The 18,229-nt window shown below is 37.2% G+C and overlaps 1 protein-coding gene across 10 annotated transcripts in view; it reads left to right on the top strand.

The window, feature by feature from the left end:
- The window catches only part of LOC150110302 (F-box/LRR-repeat protein 20), a 325,839-nt gene that overhangs the window by 228,221 nt on the left and 79,389 nt on the right, over positions 1-18,229 (top strand). The window lies entirely within an intron of this gene.

Below are 18,229 nucleotides of genomic sequence, written 5' to 3'. Positions count from 1 at the left end.
GTCAGTCTCAACTCACCGTTATCACACATAAGAAACACATCGATCCCTCTTCCACCTACACTGTTATCTTTCACTCTCCTCAATAATCTCCTGATATCCATTCTTACATGCTCTTTATTATTATTATTAATGTTATTATTATTAACATTTGACCTCAATGGAGTCAGACACATCGTGAGAGATGCACAGAATGCTCATCTAACCATGCCTCAAACTGATTCAATGTGTCTACACCAGGGATGCACAAACTTGTTAAGGCCGAGGGTCGCATAGTTCCACTGTTACTTATGGGATGGCTGCCAAAAAAAACTTGAAAGTTATCTACCATATATTGTTTATTTTATTTATACCTATCATAATTGTTACAAAAAAAGGTAATAAAAAGTAAGTGAATTTAATTTGATGCATGACATTGTATTGATTTGATATTTGATTCCAGTTTTATAGTAGCCAACCGCAAAATTTATTCTAAATTTTCATCGGTCAAGTGGTTCCTATTTTTCGATTTTTTTAATATTCATGACTGAAAAAAGTTTGTTCACAAATATATGTTGAGCCAAAGAGGCTTGTACATTTTAATGCAATATCTAGCAACCATTTACAATTGTTTTTATCGACACAACAATAGAAGTTTAGTAAATTGCGAAATAAATTTCATTAAATTTATTTCGCAGGCTCCCATCGTCAGGGTACAAAAAATACTGTACCCTGCTACTTCTATTCCTGTTATTATATCATCTTCCATCAACCACGTCTCAGTGATCCCAATAATCTTTGGCCAGGCTGACGCTATCAGCAGCACCAATTCATCTCTTTTATTCCGGATACTCCTGGCATTAGTATAAAGCATAAAAATGCCACTGCTTCTACACTTATCGTTATCTCCTCCAGACCCCATTGAACTCAGTGTTACTTGATGTCATCCCCCTTTCCCCAAGCACCCATTCCTACAAGAGGCCACCCTGGGAACTCTGGTTTCTCTGCATTGACACACCAACTCATTCAGAAAACAGCAATCTCTCCAGATGTCTATGCCCTTTCTCATTCAAATGCTAGTAGTCTTTCACATAAAGTTCTTTTCTCTCCTCCAATGTCCTCCAAGCATCCACATATTCCAATCTTCTCTTCTGACACATTCTGGCTATTATTCTATTCATTATTATTGCTCTTCTGCTAAGCTCCTCATTATCATACCTGGGTAACACACACACTATCTTTAATCTGCATTTTCTTTTGTACAACCTCAAACATGAATCTCAGATCTCTCGCCACTCGATTTACACTGCTTCTCAAGTCATTCGTGCCCACCATCACAATCATTTATCTACCCTTTCACCACACTTAATTGCCATAGCCACACTTTCTATCGTTCCTCCAGGCAAACACTCCTCTGGCATCCTATCTTGCACACCTTGGATCATTAAGTCTCCATGCATCACACCTCTTACCACTCTGTTCCTTGATTGCTCACCTGCATCCCTCACTCTCCGTACTCTAACCCTTTCTCTCAGTTTCCCTTGTTTATCTGCTGTCATGGCATCACTCAATCCGTGGTTCCAGAATTCCTTCGCATTTTTCTCACTTCCTCTCTCTCTCTTTCTCTGACTGTTTCTATTCTCTCCTCTTCTATCCTTCCCATACCTTTCTCTCATTCCTTCTCTTCTACTGTTTCTATTCTTTCCTCTTCTATCATTCCCATAATTCTCTCTCACTCCTCCTCTGACTCGCCTTGCATTCATTTCCATTCATCTTTCTTACTTCCCATCTCATTTCCGAGACATTCCACCTCCTCTTTCAACTCATCTCTCTCTACAAGTTAGTCACTCTTACTCGCCATTCATCCTCTCATTCAAGACTATCTTTGAAAACTTCACAATTATTCGTTTTTCGCACTCCATACTCTTATTTTTTCATTCATATTTCGCTCATCATTCTTACCTATCACACTACTTGTCTCAAGATTCTATCGCTCTTGACACCATGAGGTCGGATGTCGTAACATCTAACTTACTGAATTCCTCCCATTGCCTACAGTTTACGCATATACGCATTCTTCCCTTCTCTCATCCCCGCACATATCCAACTGCTGGGATGCATACATGCCATTAGTTATCGTTAGTTTCCTCATTCTGACTCTCCTTCACTTCCAGTGTCACTCACTTTTGTTTTTTCAGCTATAATTTCTTTCACTAAAATAAAGAGCCAAAAGGCTTCAATTCGGCGATGCAAAATTATATAAATTAAGTGGATATTAAATCCAACATAATTTCAGAGCTGAATACAGAAACTATAAAGGTCATCATCATCAAATTACTGATATGTACCCTCAAGAGATGTACAGGATATGATAGTACTACATGAAAAATTTACATCATTACTAACTTCCTATCTACAATTTTCCTCCATATCAATCTGTTACTTGTCAATATTCCAACATTATCAGAACTTATATTTCTATTGTCTAAGGCACTTTGTACCATATCAATCTACTTATATCTTGGTCTTCCTCTGGGTCGTTTTCCTGCCAACCTGGCAGAGAACACTTGTTTTGCTAATCTTTCCTCTCCCATTCTGTTCAAGTGACCATACCACCTGAGATTAGCTCTGCTAACGCATTCCTGGATGCTTACAATGTCAAGTTCTTTTCTAATATCCTCGTTTTTAATATGATATTGCCATTGATGCCATCTGTTCACTCCCCTAATCTTTCTCAGGACTCTCATATCTGCAGTCTCTAGTCAAGTATTTTACTTCTGACTAGCTCTCAGATCCATAAGTTAAAACTGGTTTGAATGTCTTGTATACAGCTAATTTAGTGTTCCGACTAATTTCTCTTTTATTCCATATGAATTTATTCAATTGACTTCCTACCACACCACTTTGTTGATTCTGTTGTCTATTTCCATATTTAATTTACCATCTTACTAAAAATCGTGCCTAAGTAGCTGAAATGTTTTAAATGTTGATGTACATCAGGTTCCCCATTCAAAACACAGTTGACATTTTCAACGATTCTACCTATTTTCATTGTCTTTGTCTTTTTATTGCTGACCTTCACACCATATCTATTACAACAGTTATTCAATTTAGTCAGGGAATCTTGCTTGCAAACTTGTAGCAGATTTATTTAGAAGTATAACATCATCCTCATAAAGCAAAGAGCTGACATTAACATTTCCAATTCTGATATGTTTAATCCCACTTTTCTTCAAAATGTGATCCATATAGATAATGAATAACAGGGAGGATAATGTACATCCTTGTCTCACACCAGATTTAACATTAAAACCATCTTCCTGTACTTCCTTCAGTTCTAATTGCTGACTTGCAACTCAAATACAGACTAAGTATTGCTTGATATAATGCCCCATTGACACCATATAACTGTAGCGTATTGAATAGCTTCTCTCTTGACACCTTGTCGTATGCCTTTTCCAGATCGACAAAACTTAAATACAGATCTTTGTTATATTCCCATGCTTTCTCAACTAATTGTCATAAAGAGATTTGATCCTGACAACCTCTATTTGGCCTGAATCTAGCTTGTTCTTCACTAAGCATTTCTTCCACAATTCTTCTCAACCATTTCTCAAGTTTACTGGCATAAATCTTGCCAGAAATACTCAGTAGGGAAATACCTCTGTAACTCTCACATTCAGTTTTATTTCCCTTTTTATATATGGGTACTATTAGAGCTCTACTCCAATCATCAGGAATTCATCCCTCTGTCCAGGCCTTCTGAACTATGCAGTGCAGCCACTGTAAGACTTTTATACCACCATACTTCAGCATTTCTGGTCGAATATCATCTACTCCTGCTGCCTTTCTGCATTTCAAACCTTTGGTGGATTTTTCTACTTCAAGTATGGATATGTATTCCTGACAGTATGCCTGTTGAGTGTTTTTTTTTTACCACTGTGCTATCACTGCTTGTTTCATTTAGCAATTTTTCAAAGTAATTACTCCATACTTCAAGGATATCTTTTTCTCCCGTTTTCATGTCACCTTTATCATCTCTAACTCCTTTTACAGCACTATTTCCTCCATTTCTAAGCTTCTTCGACAATCTCCAGAATATCTTACCATCTTCTTGATATTTATTTTCTATGTTCTTGCCAAAGTCCTTCCATGACTTTTGTTTATCTATTTTTACACAGTGTTTAGCATTCTTACATTTGTCTCTGTATTCTCTAAGAGCACAAGCTGACTTATTTGCCAGGAACTTTTGATATGCTTTCTTCTTTCCCTTCACTGCCTCTTTAACTTCCTGTGTCCACCATGTAGTTCTGATTTTTCTATCCTTAGAGACAACCTCACCACATGCCTCTCTGGCTGAATCAATCAGGGTTTTCTTAAAGGTTTGGTTCTTGTTCTCAAACTCTTTCATTTTTTTCCCCAATAATCTTTGTGTATTTTAGTCTATAGGTCAGATCTGAGAGCTGCTCAACTTTTCGCTTTAAAACTTTCTTACATGTAATTCTTTTCAATATGAAAGTCAATTTTATCCTGCTCAAGACTAAATAATGATTGCTTCTAATTTCAAATCCTCTGTGCACTCTGGTGTCCTGCACCAGGGAGAAAACATCACTATCAACAATAACATAGTCATTGAGACTTTTCTTATTCCTTACCTCTTCTCTCCATGTGAATTTGTGCACATTTATATGTTGGAACATGGTGTTAGTAATAACCAGTCCATGTCCTGAGCAGAAATCCAACAGGTATTAGCCATTATTATTAGCTTTGCTCTTTTCTCCAAATTTTCCCAAAACATTTTGTATGTCTGACAATCACTTCCTACTCTGCTATTTAGATTCCCAACAAGAACCAACTTTTCCTTTTTCATTGTGTCAGTAGCTTTCTATAGCCTCAAAAAATTCCTCCACTTCTACCTTAGTAGAGCCTTCTGTGGGACCATAGGCACAAATAAGTCTCATTGTCCAGTTCCCCATTCTGATTTTTGCCCACATCATGCTACTTGAGACTGCCTGCCATTCAAGAAGATTAGCCTCGTATTTAGTGTTGAATACTATTGGCTACCCCTTCTTTTCCTTGATTGTCATTGCTTAAATATAACATTTTGTATTTATTGCTCAGAAAGATCTGACCAGTTTTTGTCTTTTTTGTTTCAGTCACCCCTATTATGTCGATCTAGTACTTATCTAATTCCACAGCTAGCTCCATTTCTTTGTCATTCAGGCTTCTTATGTTGATAGTACCGATCTTTAACTCTGGTGATGTTGAGTGGGAGGTGTGCTTTCAGGTTAATCTAGTAGCTGACTTTTCGCTGTTTGCTCTGGTTCCCTGGCGAAAACAATGGGGGGGCCTTTTTTAACAATGAAGCCCCAGCCGGCATGAAATTTTGTCATGTTGTACCATCATTTTGTATATTGGTTTAAGCCAATAAGAATACAATTTGGTCAGCTAAATCCCAAATTTCTAACCCATCCTCGTTTGTTCGGTATCTAATTAGATACCCAACAGGGTGCACCACGAGAAGGTGAAGATTGAACATTAGATCAGAAGCCCTGGTCGGTTCTCTGCATTCCTTTAAAGGCCTGTGTGGAGATCTCCTCTCAGTTATACAGCTTTGACCCTTAAGCACCCCAAACTGTAAAGGTTACATATTAAAACTATAAAAGTTTTGTATTTGAAAGTTGACCAGAGAGTTTGCGGGAATATACTCACTGCCATACTAGGAGTTGCCTTAGCCAAATCGAATAGCAAGCAAGTGAACATACGCACCCCAAAGTGCCCATATATTTGCCTACTATTGGTCCATTTTAATAAGGTTTCACTAATCTGATAGAGGTTTTTCAAACTGATTGGTTTTCGTCAGAGATCAAGCAAAAACCTAAGAGAGCAAAATCTCTCAGCACTAAGGAACTCGAAGTGTCGGAGATGTGTATTTTGTGTAAGCGAACTCTCGGTCATTGCATAAAGTATTTACTGAAATAAAGTGCCAAAATGCTTCAATTCTGCAATGCAAAAATATGTAAATTAAGTGAATATTAAATCCCACATAATTTCAGAGCTGAATACTGAAATATGAAACTATAAAAGTTTCGTATTTGAAAGTTGACCAGAGAGCTTGCAGGAATATACTCGCCGCCATACTTTAGGAGTTGCTCTAGCCGAACCTAATTTCTTATGCTTCATCCATTTTAATCGTTTGCTTGCAGAAAATGCACCTCTCCAACGCTTTGAGTTCCTTAGTACTGAGAGTGTTGCTCTCTTAGGTTTCTGCCTGATCTCTGACAAAAGCCACTCTCTTAGATTTTTGCCTGATCTCTGACAAAAACCAATGAGTTTGAAACAACTGTTAGATCAGTGAAAAAACCTTAATAAAATGGACCAACAGTAGGCGAATATACGGGTGCTTCAGTGTGCATGCTTGCTATTAGATTTGGCTAGGGCAACTTCTAGTATGGTGGTGAGTGTATTCCTGTAAGCTCTCTGATCAACTTTCAAATATGAAACTTTTATAGTTTCTTAATTCGGCTCTGAAATTATGTTGGATTTAATATCCACTTAATTTATATAATTTCGTTCACTTCTGTAGTCCCACTCACATCCATTCCATTATTTTTCAATCATTTGCTCCTGCAACTACTTCCTTTTCATGATGGTCATTTGCTTCCTATTAAACACCCTTTCATTCCATTTGCTAGTTTTACATCTACCGATAACTTGTAGTCCAACAGAATATTGCACTTTCAACATATTCATATCCCTTCTCATCTTCTGTTTAGTCTCTTCACAGATACTCTCCACATTTTGCATGTATGTACATTGCATTTACAAAAAAAAGTCTGTTTCAAGAACACAAATATCCGCAATCACTAAGTTGTGCTAAGCTATGAAAAATGAAACTACACCAAAATGCAAATCCATATCTCTACTTTACTACAAAAATAAACATCTTTTCAACAGCAACTTTTGATGACCTTTCACTAAGAGAACTAAATGTCCTCTCATAGTACACTTATAAATGGCTGGATTGCATGTGAGTTTTCAGTGGCCTGTAATTAGTTTTAAATTACTTTCTCCCAAATATTTGATAAATTAATACAGCCATAAGTTGTTGAAGTGTTGGGACTGTTCAATTATATATTCTGATTTAAAACATCCTTCTGTTATACTATTTCTCCACAAACTCTCATCTCTTCCTGAATGTATATTCTCTCTCTCTAATCAACAGCTGTTTTATTATTATTATTATTATTATTATTAAACAAGACCTCATGGAGTCAAAGACTCATCTAGGAGGTCCTTTTATCTCACACACATCTCATCATACCGGGTCTTAAACACATTCAAACTCCTTGCAGACACCACACTCTCAGGCAAGGCATTCCAATCACAACTCTGCACGAAAAAAACCTGCCTCTCACTCCCCTACTCACACCCTCTTTATACAGTTTCCAGGGATGACCTCTGGTTCTCCCCTGATCTCCCACTATTCGCTGTAGAACTTCTCCACCATTGATCCTATAGCAACCCCTTACCAACTTGTAGGTCTCTATCATATCTCCCCTCTTCCTTCTCTCCACTAGTCTCTGCAAATTACATCTTTTCAATCTTTCCTCATACTCGACATTCCAGAGGTCAGAAACTACCTTAGTCAGTCGCCTTTGGACCCTTTCCAACATCTCTTCATCCTTCTGAAAACCAGGTGACCAAATCTGGGCACAATAGTCCATGTGTGGCCTAATCAAAGCCTTATACAATGGAACAAGAATCTCCCTACTTCTACACGTCAGTGTCCTCCTCATCATTCCCAGAAGTCTTTGTGTTGTCTTCACAATTTTGGCGATGTGACCCCTAAATTTTAGATCCTTATCCTTTTCATTACATCTAACTTCCTATTCTGAAATATGTAATCTGGGCACAAACACAGTACTGTTTGGCACCATAAAACAACATAGCAATGAACTTAAAAACTTTTAATTCTAAAAAGTATAATTTCTCTTTAATTTTGGTACTTAAAAACTCAAGTTTATGAGTTCCGGAATGAAAAGGAATACATAAAGAGATCTTTATGTATTCCTTTTCAAAAAAAGGAATACATAAAGATCTCTTTATATATTCCTTTTTTCTATAAACACACTTAATTAAATCTTTACATATAAAATAAGACCGAAATTGCTTCCTTTTTCTCTCACTCTGTAAAAGAAATTAGCCATTACTAAATTTAGAAAATGTTGAAAAACACGCACACACCCCTCTGTCCAAAACCGAACTTTTCAAAAATAGAAGAAATTAGTGGCGCTGCCTGTTGTATCTTTTTGTTGTCAAAAAACAAAGCAACCTTCATTAGTGTTGTGTCAACTGTTTATGACATTTCTTTCATCAGAAGCCGAGTTATAGTGCCAAGAGTGATGGTGTGTTTTGACGAACGGTCGGAAAATGAGTTTCAAACAGAGAGTTGTAATTGACTTTTGTGTTAAACTTGGTAAAAGTTTTACCAAAATGCATCAAATGCTTCAAAAAGCATACGGTGATGATTGCATATCCCATACTCAAGTTTACCAGTGGTTTAAGTGATTTCAAAGTAGTCATGAGACACTTGCAGACAACAAAAAGCCGGGCCATCCAAAAACTGGACTGAGCAAAGTTAACATCCAAAAAGTGCGTGATTTCATTAAAGAAATCCTAAAATCGTCCATGAGATTGATTGAAGATGAATTGGGGATTCCAAATTCAACTGTGCACAACATTTTGACCCAGAATTTGGGCCTTCGTAAATTGAATTCGCAATTTGTTCCTGACAAGTTGACCAACGACCAAAAAATGTATCGAATTGAACACTGCAAGGACCTCATTAAAACGCTCATAAGGACTCAAACTTCCTTGAAATGATTGTTACTGGTGACGAAACATGGTGTTTTGAGTATGAGCCTGAAACAGTGCTGAGTGGAGACCACCAGAAGAAGGACATCCAAAAAAAAGTCACTTGGAGAAGTCAAAAGTAAAGACAATGCTGATTTGTTTCTACAATTCCAAGGCCATTATCCACAAAGAATTCATTCCGCCTGGCCAAATGATCAATGGTGAGTTTTATCTCAAAGTTTGAAGCGATTAATAGCGAGAATTCATCGTGTATGGCATGAATATCATGATGCAAGCAGCTGGTCACTTTTGCATGATAATGCACCATCTCATCATTTGAACATTGTGAGAGAGTTTTTGAGCAAAAACCGAGTTTGTATGTTGGATAACTCGCTGTATTCACCTGATTTAGTACCCTTTGACTTCTTTCTCTTCCCCCAACTGCATTTGCCAATGAAAGGAAAGCAATACGACACCATTGAAAACGTTTAAGTGGCAGTAACCACGATCCTCAACAGTATCCCAAAAACTGATATAAAAAAAACCTCATTTAAAGAATTAATTGACCGTGCCAAACGCTTTATCGAAGCTGAGGGAGAGTATATTGATTGAAATAAATGATTTGAAAAAATTATAATTGGCCTGTGTTTTATTTTCTATCAAAAGTTCAGTTTCTTTTTGGACAGAAGGTATATATATATATATATATATATAAATCTGATGTTGCTAAATAACAGATATTTTTACTGCGCAATATAAGCAGTCAGTGGTTTTTGTGCGAATGTAATCCAACCCAAACAACCAATCCTCTCTCTCTCTTCCCCTTCCCCCTCCATTTTGTTTAGTAGTTGATAGAGTAAGCATTCCACTTTCACAAACTTCCTAATATACAGCAAAATCAATCCCCTCCTCTCCTCCTAACCAGATGATTCTCCTTCCTTTATAAAATAAAAAAAATTGTGAATTTCAAAAATATTTTAAAAAAAAACTCATCTTCAAAAATTCAGGCATCATTAGATACTAATGTACTACTAAAAGAGACTCCTAATTTTATTCAGTCCTACTTTCCTCCTGACATTTTTAAATTATTCCAATTCGCTATTCATGCTTAGTTATTTTACCTAGAAAAATATATAGAAACAGCTAGATGGGACTGTAACCCCCTTTCCCCCTCCTTCTTCCCAAAATTAATTGCATTAATTTTTTGGGGGGGGGGAGGAGAGTGGATTGGACTGAAGAGTCAGTTGATTCTTCACCTTGGTTATATGGAGCTCTTCTCTCATTATGCAAGGAGGATTTACAAAATATTGCTGCTGTTTTGTAATAATGCATATGGAGCAACTGGGCAGTATCAGAACATTAGGTCAAGAAAATGTTTTGTTTTTTTCTAAAAATAATAACAGAGAGAGTGTGTGTCCCTGCTGCTAAATAAAATAAAAGGATTACATCCTTTTCTAGGTGAAATTCACATAAATGAAACATAAGCCCTTTGTTGGCCCTAATAAAATATATTAAAAAAATAAATATGCCACTATCGTATTTTCAAAGAGTTTCTCCTTTGAAGACTATATGAACAAGAGGTACGTTGCAGGATCATGAGGATTGGACTGAAGAGTTAGTTGATTCTTCACCTTGGTTATATGGAGCTCTTCTCTCATTAATCCAGCTTTGAGGCTTACAGTTGATTAAAAATAATCTCAGAATTTTATTCCTTGTTTTGTCATATCCTATTCATTTGCTTAAATTGCAGCTTCATTATTGTGATTTTAGTGTGTTTACCAGTTGATTCTCTTTCTCCAACAGAGGCCTGTGTAGCTCAGTGGAAGTGGTGCTTGTTCTCCCTACTAAGCCGCATGAAGATGGACAGAGTTCGAGTCTAGTCGCCGACTGGAGGAACTTTTTTTGAGTATCACAAGTCAATGTGGTGGGCGTTTTGAGCTATGCTAGAAAAAGTGTTTTTAAATTAAAGTATAGTAGGGCTTTTTGTTTCAAATTGTGCTGCACTTGTACTTCGATTGGATACGAGTGTCCTTCAGTGGTGTTATTGCTGAAACTTTGTTGTATATATTGTGTGTTCATTGCACTACTTCATCTAAAGATGGCAGCCATCAAGAGACGTATGTCAGTGGCTCGGAGGACTTCTACACGAAAGTCTAGCTCTGCCTTGGATTTTTCATAGTGAATGCATTGCAGAAACTTCTATATGTATGCGCTGAAGAATGTGAAGGCTCAATGAGAAGAATGAAAACGTTGACGTATGTGAGAAGTGTCGGGATAGACTGGAGCAATTAGGAATGGAAGCAGACATCGGGACCGTAGCGGAAGAGCTACAGCAGGAGTTCGTGAAAATGAAAAGTGGCCTTCATCTCCTGCAAGAGGAATTGGAACTGCTCAGTAAGGAGGTTCTGGGAATTAAAACTGAAAATTAAATCTGGAAATTAAAACTGAGTTAAAGGTGTTGAATAGAGAAATTAGGACTATGGAGATTACTTTAGCTGAAGTAACTAGAACAGGATTAAGTAAGGGAGAGTTTCTCTTTGGTGAATGATGAAGTATTAAATAATATGGGAGTGATTGGGAGTCAGCAGAATGAAAGCACAAGAGGTCTAGAAGAAATGAGATGTCGTGAAAGTGAGGGAGTAAGTAAAAGAGCATTGAGGGAAAGTAATGAAACTGGGAGAGTCCTGCTGAATAGCATAAAAAAAATGAGGCTGTGAGTGATGCTTGTTTGGATTTGAATGAATTATGAGTGGTACAATATATGGTGATTCTATGATTAAGGGTATGAAGAGCGGTATGACTTGGGAGTGCTTGGCTGGTGGAACAATAAAGAGAGTGACTTTAGCAATAAAGAGAAGGCATGATGCAGAAAAGATGATAGTTATGGTGGGTACAAATGACCTGAGTAGTGGTATTAATCGGGTAGCAAAAGATTTAAGAATATTGTTAGATATCATGAAGAAGAAAAGTGTCAAAGGGAGGATTGTGTGTGTGTGCTGCCTCATTTTGACAATTATGAGTTAAGTAGACAAGCGATGATAACTAATGATATGATTGCAAGAATGTGCAAAAAAAGAGGTCTGGAATTTGTTGATGTCTGGAGTGTGTTTGAAGGCAAAAGACAGCTGTATGCAAGAGATGGGTTGCATCTGAACATGGAAGGTCATAAGTGTTTGAAGAAGTTACTGTTTTCTGAACAAGTTGAAGTAATTGTGCAGAGAAACTAAAATTGAAAAGGTTGAGTGTAAGAGGGACAAACTTAGGCAGTGAATGTATATTTGTTGATGCTTTTTTGCAAAATAATTTGAAGAATAGAGTGGATAAAAATCAGCATGAAACTACTGAAATTAGTAGAATGTAATTTCAGCAGTTCTAAAGCTGGTACAAGAAATAAAGCGAATCTGCAATTTTTGTATACTAATGCAAGAAGCATTCGAAATAAGAGGGAAGAATTTTTGGCATTAGTCAATGCAATCTCACCAAAAGTTGTAGGCATTAGTGAAACTTGGCTGTCAACAGAAGATGTGGTTACTGGAATTGAATGTGATGGGTACGGTATTTTCAGGGAAGATAAAGAAGATATAATGGGGGGAGGAGTACTGTTGGTGATAATTGAGTTGCAGCCAAAGAAAGTAGTATATCAAGAGGATAGACGTGTGAATGATAGTTCATTCGAGGTGGTCTGATGTGAAATGGTGATCAATGCAACCAAATATACAGTTGATTGCTGTTATAGGCCCGGGGGTATGGGGATGATATTAAATTCATGCATCAGCAAATTAGTGCAATAAGTGCAGGGTTAGTGATTATTATGGGGGATTTTAATTATAGTGATATCAATTAGGAGGAGGAAATGGAATTCATACACCTCCTAAGAGATAATAACTTGAAACATCACATAACTGAAGGGACTTGTGGTGTGACAGTGTTGGACCTGGTCATTGGTTCAGAGGACATTCTTAAGTAAGGTGTCCTCATTACTTCCAATTGGTGAGATCAATCATGTGGTGAAACTTAGCTGTCACAAACATTGACTTGAGAGGTCACAAAATTTGTAGATTTCTCTCTTAAGAAGGGGGTATATAAGGAACTATAGGTTAGGTAATTATAATAAGCTTCAGAGTGAGCTTACAGCCATCCCATGGCAAAACATATTGCAGGGGAAAGATGTTAGCAGTGCATGGGATAAAATCAGCAGGTATCTGAGGAAGGCAATATCAGAATGTATTCCCATGGTTAGGAAGACAAAGAAGGTAGGCATTAGATAGATGAGTAGTAGTATCAGGCTTGATCTGCAAAAAAAAAGAAAATGTTATGGAGAATTTACAAGGAGAAAGATGATCAGTACACGCTCAAGCTAGGAAGGTTACCAGCATAGTAAGAAAAGCTAAATCAGATTATGAGAAGACCTTAGCCAAAGAGATCAAGGGTAATCCCAAAGAGTTCTTCTGCTATGTGGCAAGTAAAAGGAAGAATGACTTTGGAAGGATAACCTTAGTGGGTGCTGATGGTATTGAGGTGACCACTTCATATGTAATAGTAGAGTTACTGAGTGATCACTTTTCAGAAGTCTATCACCCAAGTGAGGATATCTCTGTACCTGTAGCAATAACTAATGAGAATTCAAGTTAATAAATCAGAGGTACTTAGTATATGTATATTGCAGAATTTAAATGCAAACACTGCCGTAGCTTTAGATGGATTATCAGCTCGGGTGTTACGTGAATGTGCAAAGGAATTGTCAATAACTCTTACTCGATTATTTAACTTAAGTTTGAACTATGGTATGGTCCCTAGGGAGTGGAAGGAAGGCAAAGTAGTTCCTTTGCATAAAAGTGGCTCTAAGACTGTACTAGTTAATTACAGACCAATCACCATCTCTTGAGTGGTGGTAAAAGTATTGGAAAAGTTGGTTAAAGACAGAATTCAAAAATGGGTGGATCAGAATATGATACTCTATAGGGGCCAACATGGTTTTGTTAAAGGTCGATTCTGCCTTAGCAATTTATTAACTTTTTATAATAGAATGACATCTGAGTTGGACAAAGAAAATGGTTACACGGTTGTACTTTTGGATTTTGCTAAGGCTTTTGACAGGATAACCCATGGACTATGGTTGTGCAAATTGGAGCAGTGGGGATGGATACTAAACTGCTGATATGGATAAGAGAATGGCTCAGGGAGAGATGCCAGAAAGTGGTGTAGGGAGGAGCAGAGTTCAGGATGAGGTAGGTGACAGTGGTGTGCCTCAGGGCTCTGTCCTTGGGCCATTATTGTTCAATTTGTACATAAATAATATAGGAAATGGCTTAAAGGGAGATATTCAGTTGTTTGCTGATGATGCAAAGTTGGGTAGCACAATAAAAAATCTAGCTGATGTTGAGAGTTTGCAGGATGATTTAAATAAGCTGGCAAAATGGATAAAAGGTAATGGATGTCAGTTCAATGCGGAAAAGTGTAAAGTTATGCATTTTGGGATTAAAGGATTACCAGCTGTGTACTACATTGATGGGCTGGTACTCCAAGAGATTGATGAGACTAGGGACTTGGGGGTGTTGGTGGATGTGGAGATGAAGTTCAGAGGACACATTGCTAAGGTGTCCAAGATTGTACATAGGATTACTTGGTTATTGAAGAACACACCCAGAGATAGAGGTTATTATTCCCCTTTATAAGGCGTTGATACTTCCACATTTGGATTACTGTGCTCAAGTCTGGTCACTTGGATTCCTTGGAGATGAGGAGGTTGTGGAGAGGGTTCAGAGGAGAGTGATATAAAAAAAATGCTCCCTACATTGATAGATTGAGAGCTTGTGGATTGCAGAGGTTGGTTGATAGGCAAAGAGGGGATATCATAAAAACATTTAAATTACTTTATTTTATTTATTTATTCGTATGGCATGAATATCAAAATATGCAGTACAATACACTTTAATAATATATAAAATTAAAAGTCAAGAGTCATTTTAAAAACCAATAAAATTAAAAGGTTACATCCATATTGGTCAGATAGTTCATGGCTTCGGGTGCAGCACTTAAAAAGTCCAATTTGTCTCCTGAATATGCTCTGAGATGACACTGAGTCACAATATGGTTCACAGTTTGTCTCTGAGTTCCATAATCACAATGTGGAGATGGTCGTTTACCCTATTTAAAAAGCATGTCTGCACATACACCATAACCAGTTCGTATTCTGTTAAGCTGAGTCCAGGATTTTCGTGGGAGGTGTGAGCAAGCATCAAAACTTTCTTGTAATTCATTGAGAGAAAATTTTGCGATGTCATCTGTATGGCTCTCCCACTGTTCTTGCCACTTTTGCTTCAAGTCAAAGTTAGAATGTAGTAGTAGTTGGGCTAATTGTAGTGGTGGATGTCTTGATCTCAATTGTCATACACTTAAGTCTGGGAGATCTAAATGTATTGGTAGGGCTGTGTTCTCCAAGATTTTCTTATACTCCTGTAAGAGAGCCTTGGTCCTGCGCAGATTCGGTGGAACAATGTTACTAAGAGCTGGAAGCCAGTGTGTGGGCGTTGATTTAATTGTGCCAGAAATCAGTCTCATTGTATTATTTAGTTGGCTGTCAACAAGTTTAACATGTGCGCTATTTAGCCACACTGGTGAGCAATATTCGGCAACAGAGAAAACTAGACCAAGAGCAGTAATCTGCAGATTATCGGCTGTTGCTCCCCATGTCATGCCTATTAGTTTTTGTATTATGTTGTTATGGGTTCTTAACTTAGCAGAAACATTTGTTAGGTGTTGCTTGTAAGAGAGGGTGCGGTCCAGGGTAACGCCCAAGTACTTCAGAAACTTATTGTGTCGTAGTAAACATCCTTCAAAGAAGATATGTAAAGTGACATCTGCCATGTGATTATTAAGGTGAAAGCTTGATACTTCTGTTTTGTCTGGATTGAGCTGGAGCCTCCATTTTTTATAATATTCACCTATAGTTTTCAGATCTTTTGTAAGTACGTCTTCAGCCTGACTCATGTTTTTGTGACGAATGGCAATTACAGTGTCATCAGCATAACAGAACTTGTGTGAGATGGTAGCAGGCAAGTCATATGTATATAGGTTATAAAGTAAGGGTGCCAATACTGACCCTTGCGGAAGACCATTATTAAGTTTTCGTTGTCGGGACATTTTATTTCCTAATATAACTTGAAAGAAACGTTCAGTGAGCATGGAGGAAATTAAGTGTGCAGTCCATTTACATGGGACAATGCTAAGAAATTTGTATATAAGACCTTCATGCCATATTGTATCATAGGCTGCTGTTAGGTCCAAGAAGACAGCTGATGTTTTTTCTTGCTTCTGAAATCCAGCTTCTATGTATGATGTTAAAGTGAGCACTTGATCTCAGCAACCACGTTTTTCTCTAAAACCAGCTTGCTCAATCGGGACATGCTGCATAATTGGTGTGGACAATCTGTTGTACAGAAGGTGCTCTAACATTTTATAGGTGCAACTCAATAAAGCAATAGGTCTAACTTTTTGCCTCCTGGGGTGGTTTTCCAGGTTTAATAATAGCAACTATTTTTGACTTCTTAAACTGGCTGGGTAGTCGGCCAGTCAATAATAATCAGAAAAGAATTCACAGAACCATTTTATAGTATTTGGCCCACTATTAATCAGAAATTCAGGATGGACACCGTCGAAGCCTGGGGGCCTTGCCTGCTTTGATATCTTTTATGACGGCTTTTACTTCATCTATAGTGAAGATTGAGGCATATTGTGAGAAAGGAGGGGCATTTATTTTTAAAGCTCTAAGTTCTTTCTTAACTTTCTTGGTATGTTCACGGTCCCTAGGTGCCCTTGATATATTAACGATTTGATTAGCTATTTTCTCAGGGGAGATGATTGTGCTTTTTCTTTTAGGTAGATTAGTTGTGGATAGTTGTTGGAGAAGATTCCAAGCTTTTCTACTTGATCGTTTGAAGTCAAGGTTTTCAACCGTATCAGTCCATTTTGTTTTTCGAGATGAGTTCAGGCTATGTATGTAGTAATTCATCTGCTATTTCATGATCTTCACTTTTCAGGAATTCTCTGTAGAGATGTTCACTCTCTTCATTCCATCTGGGGACATAATCTTTTCTGTAACCTCTAGGGATATATTTTTTCGCAGTTGATATGATTGCTCCTACAAATCTCTTGTACTCTGCAACTCTAGCAGGTATCCACCGAACACATTTATCCAATTCATTCGCAAAATTTCTCCAATTTGCTTTTTTAAAATTCCAACGCGGTCTTGGAAAAGATCTTGCTATAGGTAGTGTCATACCAATTTCTAGTAACACCGGTCGATGTTGACTGTGTGGGAAGTTAGAAAGTACATATCGTTTTGCTGGTAATGTTTGCCCTTCTCTGTTTATTGAAACAAAACATAAGTCTGGATTAGACTCTGTTTGCCATGCTGATGATCTAAAGGTGTTGCTATCTTTGGCATCAAATACAAGGTGTATATTATTTATTTCTGCCCATTGAACGAGGATATTCCCACAGTCGTTGTTATCACGGTACTTCCATTCTTCATGATGGCTATTAAAATCACCAATCCATACTGTTGGATGTTGATAAGTAGGTATCACATCTATAGACCATGATGTTAAAGGAGGTTTATAGACATCGACTATTGTTATGTTGTGAATTTTCACACTCACAAGATGGGTATCGTTATCACATCTCATTTAAATTACTAAAAGGTTCTTATAAGATTGATGCAGGGGAAATATTTCAGCTGTGTGATAGTGATGGAAGAACAAGAGGCCATCCCTGGAAATTAAGGAAAAGTGTGGTTAACAAGGGTGTGAGAACTAGATTTTTTGCCTGGAGGGTAGTGAATGAGTGGAATGCATTGCCTGACTCAGTTGTGAGTTCTTAGTCTGTAAATGAATTCAAGAAGAGATATGATAGATATTATTTTGACAGTTTGGGTCTCCCTCGATGAGTCTACTGACTCCATGGAGATACCCATAATAATAATAATCAAGTACATTGCAGTACATACTGTTTGCTCATTGACAAATGTGAAACTTTCTACAGCTATAATTAATGCAGAAAACACTAGAATGATGGTGCTGTTTAAAAATAACTATAAAGCAGTTTATATAATTGATTCTTAAGAAAAATATAAGGAATTTGTCACTAAAAGCTTATAACAGATTTTGCAAAGATATATGAAAAGATTTATAACATATCAATTCTAAATAATACTGAGTTTTTTTTATAGCAATCCTGTCCATGAGAGGTTATCAAACCTGTGGTATATTTGTAACCATCATGGTGAAATACATAGTGTCATTGCCTAGTTTCATTCATTATCTATGTGTGAATAGGAAAATGTATATAGAAATATTCATGTAATAGTCTGTTGGATGCAAGTGAGTCAAGTTGCTTT

Source organism: Typopeltis vanoorti, chromosome 1, assembly GCF_054136105.1.
Source record: "Typopeltis vanoorti isolate ZY-2024b chromosome 1, IOZ_Tvanoo_1.0, whole genome shotgun sequence".
In the NCBI taxonomy this organism is placed as follows: domain Eukaryota; kingdom Metazoa; phylum Arthropoda; class Arachnida; order Uropygi; family Thelyphonidae; genus Typopeltis; species Typopeltis vanoorti.
This window is presented reverse-complemented; position numbering and strand designations above follow the sequence as displayed.